General features: G+C 39.3%; 1 pseudogene; it reads left to right on the plus strand.

Annotated features, from left to right (window-relative positions):
* Window positions 1-3,935: 3,935 nt before the first annotated feature.
* LOC129149006 (olfactory receptor 4K3-like) lies at window positions 3,936-4,852 on the plus strand (annotated as a pseudogene).
* The last annotated feature ends 2,393 nt before the right edge of the window (window positions 4,853-7,245 follow it).

Below are 7,245 nucleotides of genomic sequence, written 5' to 3' on the forward strand. Positions count from 1 at the left end.
GAACTAAAAATGTCATTATTAGCAGATGACATGATACTGTACATAGAAAACCCTAAAGACTCTGTGGGGAAACATGGGACTTGGTTGAAAAGTCTGTAAGGAGGATTCTCCGAAAGGTTGGGGGCCTGTAGGGGAAACTTGCAGGAAGAAGCAACCCCTTCCATGACTTTTCCAAACAAGTCCGAGCTCCCGGGTGTTTTGCTAGAATCTCTATGTTTAGTCTTTAAGACCTGATCTTGTAGAAGCATGTGCTTTCTCAAGGATACTTACCCTGCTGATTGTATCTAGAGGTTAATTTTAGTTCAAGCTGTTGTTACAAAAAAAGGCTAACAAGACAGGCAATCGAGGCTGTTTTTGGTGCCTAATGCCAACCAACCCCTTAGCCTCTCTTTCACAGAAACATGTATTAGAGTAATCTATTCATCTGTCACTCAGGGTCTGCTGGTCAGTCCTGGCAAGACTCCACCAAAAAACTACTAGATTTAATAAATGTATTCATCAAAGTAGCAGGATACAAACTTAACAACCAGAAATTGATGGCACTTTTATACATCAACTAGAGGCCCAGTGTATGATTGAATCATGCACCCGTAGGGTCCCCTACACGCTTTCGCTTTCGATCGCGGGGGAGCTGGGTGCCTGTCTGCTGGTGCACCAGGCCTTTTGGAAGCCTCTGGCTCGGCGGAGGCTTCCGAATGGCCTGGTGCCGGAGCAGACAGGCACCCAGCTCCCACGCTTTCGCTTTCGATTGTGGAGGAGCTGGGTGCCTGTCCGCTGGTACACCAGGCCTTTCAGAAGCCTCCAGCTCAGCGGAGGCTTCTGAAAGGCCTGGTGCCGGAGTAGACAGGCACCCAGCTCCCCTGCTTTTGATGGTCCGCGGCGGGACGTGAGCTCGCTGCCCCAGAGGCCCCTTCTGTTCTGCAGCACAGCCATGGTGCAGATGCTGAGCTCACACCGCCACTGGCAACTCAAGCTCAGTGTCCTGCTGGCCCAATCGGCTACCCCGGCCACCCCGAGTCCCGCCCCCTGTGCCTCCCATTGGCCCAATCGTGGGCATAGCGGAGTGATGGTAATTTACATATTACCATTTTATTAAGTAGGATAATGGACTATCAGAAAGAGAATCCAGAAAAACAATTCCATTAACCATTGCAATAGTAACAACAAAATAAGATTCCTTGGAATAAACTTAACCAAGGAGATAAAAGACCTGTACTTGGAAAACTACAGGATATTGAAAAAAGAAGTAGAGGAAGGTACAAACAAGTGGAAGCATATACCATGTTTCTTGATTAGAAGAATTAACATCATTAAGATGTCCATATTACCAATCTATAGATTCAAAGCAATTCCTATTAAAATACCAACATCATATTTCACAGATCTAGAATATATATTCCAAATATTTATATGGAAACAAAAAAGACCCTGAATAGCCATAGCAATTTGAGAAAGAAAAACTAAGTTGGTGGGATCACAATACGGGGTATCAAACTATACTACAAAGCCACTGTAATCAAAACAGCCTGGTACTGGCGCAAGAATAGGCAAATCGATCAAGGAACAGAACAGGAACTACAGAAATCACCCACATCATTATGGTCAATTGATATTTGACAAGGAGGCAAGAACATACAATGGAATAAAGACAGTTTATTCAATAAATGGTGTTGGGATAATTGGACAGGAACATGCAAAAAAAATAAAACTAGATCCCCAACTTACACCATACACAAGAATAAACTCAAAATGGATAAAAGTCTTCAATGTAAGTTGTAAAAATCCTACAAGAAAACATAGGAAAATACCAGGAATCTCACATAGCAAAATTTTCACCAATACATCTCCTAGGGCAAGAAAAACAAAGAAAAAAATAAACAACTGGAACTACATCAAATTAAAAAGCTTCTGCACAGTAAAAGAAACCATCCTCAAAATGAAATGGAAACCCACTGTATGGGAGAACATATTTGCAAATGAAACATCTAATAAGGGGTTAAAGTCCAAGATATATAAATAACTCATATAGCTCAAAAAAAGGAAGACAAATAACCAAATTAAAAAATGGGCACAGGACCAGAATAGGAACTTCTCCAAAGAGGACATACAGATGGCCAATAGACATATGAAAAATTCTCAACATTACTAATCATTAGAGAGATGCAAATTAAAACTACAATGACATGTCACCTCACACCTGCCAGAATGGCTACCATCAACAAATCAACAAACGAAAAGTGCTGGTGAGGATGTGGAGAAAAGGGAATGCTAGTACATTGCTGGTGGGAATGTATATTGGTACAGCCACTATTTTTTAATTTACTCAAAAAATAAAAAATGGTACTACCATTTGACCCAGAGATCCCACTTCGAGGAATATATCCTAAGAAGCCTGAAACACCAATCAGAAATAATACATGTACCCCTTGTTCATAGCAGCATTATTTACAATAGCTAAGAACTGGAAACAGCGCAAGGGCCCATCAGTAGATAAGTGGATAAAAAAGCTGTGGTATATTTACACCATGGAATACTATGTAGCTATAAAAAAGGATTTCTTACCCTTTCAACAGCATGGAGGGACCTGGAGAGTATTATGCTAAGTGAAATAAGCCAGTCAGAGAAAGACAAAATATCACAGGATCTCACAAGTGGAATCTAATGAACATAACAAACTGATGAACAAAATAGGCCCAGAGGTATGGAGGCATGGAACAGACTGACTTATCTCAGAAGGGAGTAGGTGATGGGGAAGAGGGGATAGAAAGAGATTAACCAAATAACTCATATACATATATGCATAACCAATGGACATAAACAATTATGCGGTGAAGGCCTGGTGTGGAGCAGGGCTTAGAGGAGGGCTTAAAGTGTGTGTGGGGGGGGGGGGGGGAGGAGGGAATTGTGGGACATCTGTAATACTATCAACAATAAAATAAAATAAAAATATATACTTGAAAATGTATGAAACCTTCAGGTTCTAACCACATCGTGTTCATCAGTCTTTGAAAAATGTATGGCCTTGATGGCATAGAACAAGGATCGTTCATATCTGCATAACTGAAATGAATAACTTTTATTCTAGACAATCTCTATTAGAAAATTGAAACAGGTTATGTTCCTCTGCAGCCATTTTCCTTCCACTCATGATCTATTCCTTTTTTCTACCCACTATAAAGAGATCAGGGCCCATATTCCTTTCCACTATTGTGTTCCCACCAATAATCCATCATTATTCTCAAACATTGGTCACTCAGTCTTTCACTATCATCATGATGTTTTGAAAAAGGTTACCATTCCCTTTGTCTTCAAAACTATGATTTAATCATGTGGAATATAAAACTGGAAGCAACAAATAAGCAAGAAAGACAAACAACTAAAAATTCATAAACACAGACTGCAGTATGGTGGTTACCAGAGGGAAAGGAGGGTTGGGGTTGTGAAAGGTAGAGGGGGTAGTATATGGTAACGAAAGGAGACTTGACTTAAGATGGTGGGCACACAATAAATATACAGATGATGTATCATAGAATTGTACACTTGAAAGCTATATAAGGTTATTAACCAATGTCACCCCAATAAATTTAATTAAAAAAAAAACTTGTTGGCAGCTAGCTGTGCAATTTTTACAGTACTATTTCACAAACTGGGAGTAATTATTAAAATAGTTTAATGATTATTTCTTTTTGTGAATATTTGCATTTACTTGTAAGCAAACTGCTAAATCATAAGAACCAATCTTGAATCAAATCAAATAGATATCAGGAAAGACCATGAGGCCTGTGAACAGGAGAGTGATGCAACAGGGAACTAACTGGTGGTAGGCTGCTATTAAATTATTTCACACCCCCCGCAAAAAAAAAAAATTTGGAGTGTGAGCACTGTATTTTTTCCTAGTTCTCCTCCTGTCAGAGTACTTCCAGAAAGCAGAGTGAATGGCCTATAGTAATTAGACAGTTGTAACTGAATTTGTATTGCAGGGTCTCTCTTTGGAAATTCAGATCTTCCATTTCTTCTTTTTCTCCTTGGTCTATGCAGCCACTGTAAAGGGGAACCTCCTTATTTTGTTCACCATAATGTCAGAGCCACACCTACACTCTCCCATGTACTTTCTGTTGGGAAATCTCTCCTTCATTGACATGTCTCTAGCCTCATTTGCACCCCCAAAATGATTGCAGACTTCCTAAGTGAGCACAAAGCCATCTCTTTTGAAGGCTGCATCACCCAAGTATTTTTTTCTGCTAACTCTTAGGGGTCTGTACTGCTGATATCCATATTTTCTTTGATGGGTAAGTGACTATATGTAAGCCTCTATGTTACTTCAGCATCCATCAGCTGGAGAATGTATGTTGGGCTTGTGACACTTTCCTGGATTTTTAACATCTTCCATGCTGAGTCAGCATTTACTGTGACTCTGCCCTTCTGTGGACCCGATGAACTGGATAGCTTCCTTTGTGACCACCCCTTGCTGATTAAACTTGCTTGAATAGATAGATGCATTCTGGAGTGTTTGTGATTTCAACTCTGGTGTGATTGCCCTGATGTGCTTTATCCTCTTGACCTATCATCTTGGTCATCATTTGACAACATTCCTCTGGTGGGTCCTCAAAAGCCCTTCCCACTTGCAGTGTCCACTTCACTGTTGTGACCCTTTCCTTTTGCCTGTGTGCTTTCATCTATGTGTGGCCTTTCACAAATTTCCAGTAGACAAAGTGGTCTCAGTATTTTACACCATTTTCATTCCACACTTGAATCCAGTGAGCTATACCCTTAAAAACAAAGATGTCAAGAATTCCATGAGATACTTACCAGCCATATCTTTAAAGCTAGGAAGACTAGTAACACTCCTTGATTTCTTCACACAAAAATGAAATACTGGGAGCATTATCTCAATTCGTTGAGGTTCTGCTTTCCGGCATATGTCGACAGTTTGGCTCAAATAAACTCACAAAAATTCTTTACAAGTTTCAATGTGTTTTTTTTTTTTTTTTTTTTTTTTACGTTGACATTACTTGGCGTAGTTGTGGCAGGATTCCAAAGAAACTCACCCAGGACCATCCCTTGGACTTGGACTCGGTGCTAAGATCCAGCAAGGGCCCATTGAGCCCAAAGTGGGTGAGTTGTCTCTTGGATCCAGGACCTTCCCTTGCTTTGGTAGAGGGTCTGACTTTATTTGAGCTGTGTTTTAAAATCCTCGAGGTGGAACCAGGGTTGACAGAACCCCAGGTTAAGGGTTGACAGACCCAGGCTAAGGCGGGACTGGAGGGAAAAATGGGTGGCTGGTTTTGATTTGGCTTTTCAATTGGAATTGCTGAGAGTCTGAGCAAAAAATACTTCGCCATATAAATGAGCTGAACTCATTCAGCTCCTAAGATGAAAGGGGCAAAAAAATTTTTCTTTTAGAATAGTCCAATTCTGGGGTATTCTTAGGTGACTAAGAATCTTTGTGGCGGTGTCCGAAATGCAGGAGCCCCATAGGGAAGTCCCAACACAACTGTAATTAACTAAATGGCTCATCTAAGGGGCCATCATAAGGTTTAGTCTGCCCAGGTCCAAAACCTTTCCTGTGGTTTTAGATAGCCAGGAGAGAAACTAAGGCCACATTTGACCCACTATATAACATGTCTAGAAAGTTTGCTCAGACTACAGATATTCAAAATTAAAAAAAAAATTAACATGGGAAATTGTGCCTCTAAGGCAAGAAACTCCCAAGAACACAGCCCTAATTTAATACTCCTGATAGGAAGCCTTTACTTGCAAGTACTTTACAGAAATGGGAAGATTTAACTAGAAAATATTAACTGAGAAATGGCCAAAAATGCAGTTTGTTTGGGGTATCTATGTTAATACTTTGCATGCAGAAATTAGAAAATGCTGGCTCTGAAATTAAACTGAATGAGTATATGGGAAGCCTGTCTTGATTTGGAAATTAGAAGCTTCTAAGGAAAAGCATAAAAAAAATTTCTTCCAATAAGATGGAAATTAATAAACAATTTTAGAGACTGTCTCAGAACTCTTCTGAAGTTAATAAATGTCTACACCCTGTTTTTCCCTGTAGAAAGCATGCTTCTGATTTATATTCATAGAAGATTCCCCTAGACAAGTGATGGGCAACCTTTTGAGCTTGGTGTGTCAAACTTTGCCAAAAAACTGAGCATAACTCAGGTAGTGTGTCACTTTGAGGAAAAAACATTATTTCACGATATTTATAGTTTAAATAACATAAATGTATAATTGTTATATATAATTGTATTTAATAAACCAAAAACTAAATATTTAACTTACCTGCTTAGTGACTTTTTTGTTCATCCGTCAGTCGGTTTCTTTTATTGGTCTTGATATTATTTAGCTTGTGTGGGGTGCCATGAACTAAGATAAGTGAGAGGGAGGGGGAATGCTTTAACTAACCTGCCTATTAGTGACTTTTTTGTTGCTGAATTTCATTGGATAAATCTTCAATTGAAGGTTGGAATTTTGTACACTTCAGGCCCAAGCAAGCGCTACTACTTCATCTGTCAATCTGTTTCTTCTGTTGGTTTTGATATTATTTAACGCTGAGAATAAGGCCTCACAAAAGTATGTAGAGGGAAAATTTGTGAGTAAAGCCATTGCTATATTTTTCAGGGTGCTAAAAGTGTCTGGTAATCGGTTCCAGGCACTCCAAATTTCCTGTTCATAGTGGCACTCCTCTTGATTCTCCAAGCGGCACCTTTCCAGATTCTCAAGCTTTGACCTCAAGTCGACAAACACCTGAGCCCAGATACTGTCTTGAAATTCTGCAAGTTGCATCTCCAAATCATCAATTTGCATCCATTGGAAACCATTTAATTCCAAACTACTGTAGACTACTACATCAGGATACTTAATGATTTTCATGGTCTGTTCTAGACTTCTAAATTGACTAAATCTATCACTAAACTGGTCAAGTAATGAGTCTAAAACATGGTGGTACTTCATATGCAAGAGTTCCATTCATTTTGTACAGCTGCACTGGCCTTCTCAAAATACTTTGTTACTCAAGGAAAATACTTAAAAGTTTTAGTTTCTACATCTCGCTTGAAAATTTTAACTTTACTTTCTAAAGCTTTTATGTATCCAAACATAACGTCAATACTTATGCCAAAACCTTGTAACTTTAAGTTCAGTTCATTAATGTGAACAGAGAGATCTGTAAAAAACATCAGGGTGTTGACCCACTTATCATCATTAAGCTGAGGAAAGTTTCCCAGATCCTTATCATCAAGA

Source organism: Eptesicus fuscus, chromosome 5, assembly GCF_027574615.1.
Source record: "Eptesicus fuscus isolate TK198812 chromosome 5, DD_ASM_mEF_20220401, whole genome shotgun sequence".
Taxonomy (NCBI): domain Eukaryota; kingdom Metazoa; phylum Chordata; class Mammalia; order Chiroptera; family Vespertilionidae; genus Eptesicus; species Eptesicus fuscus.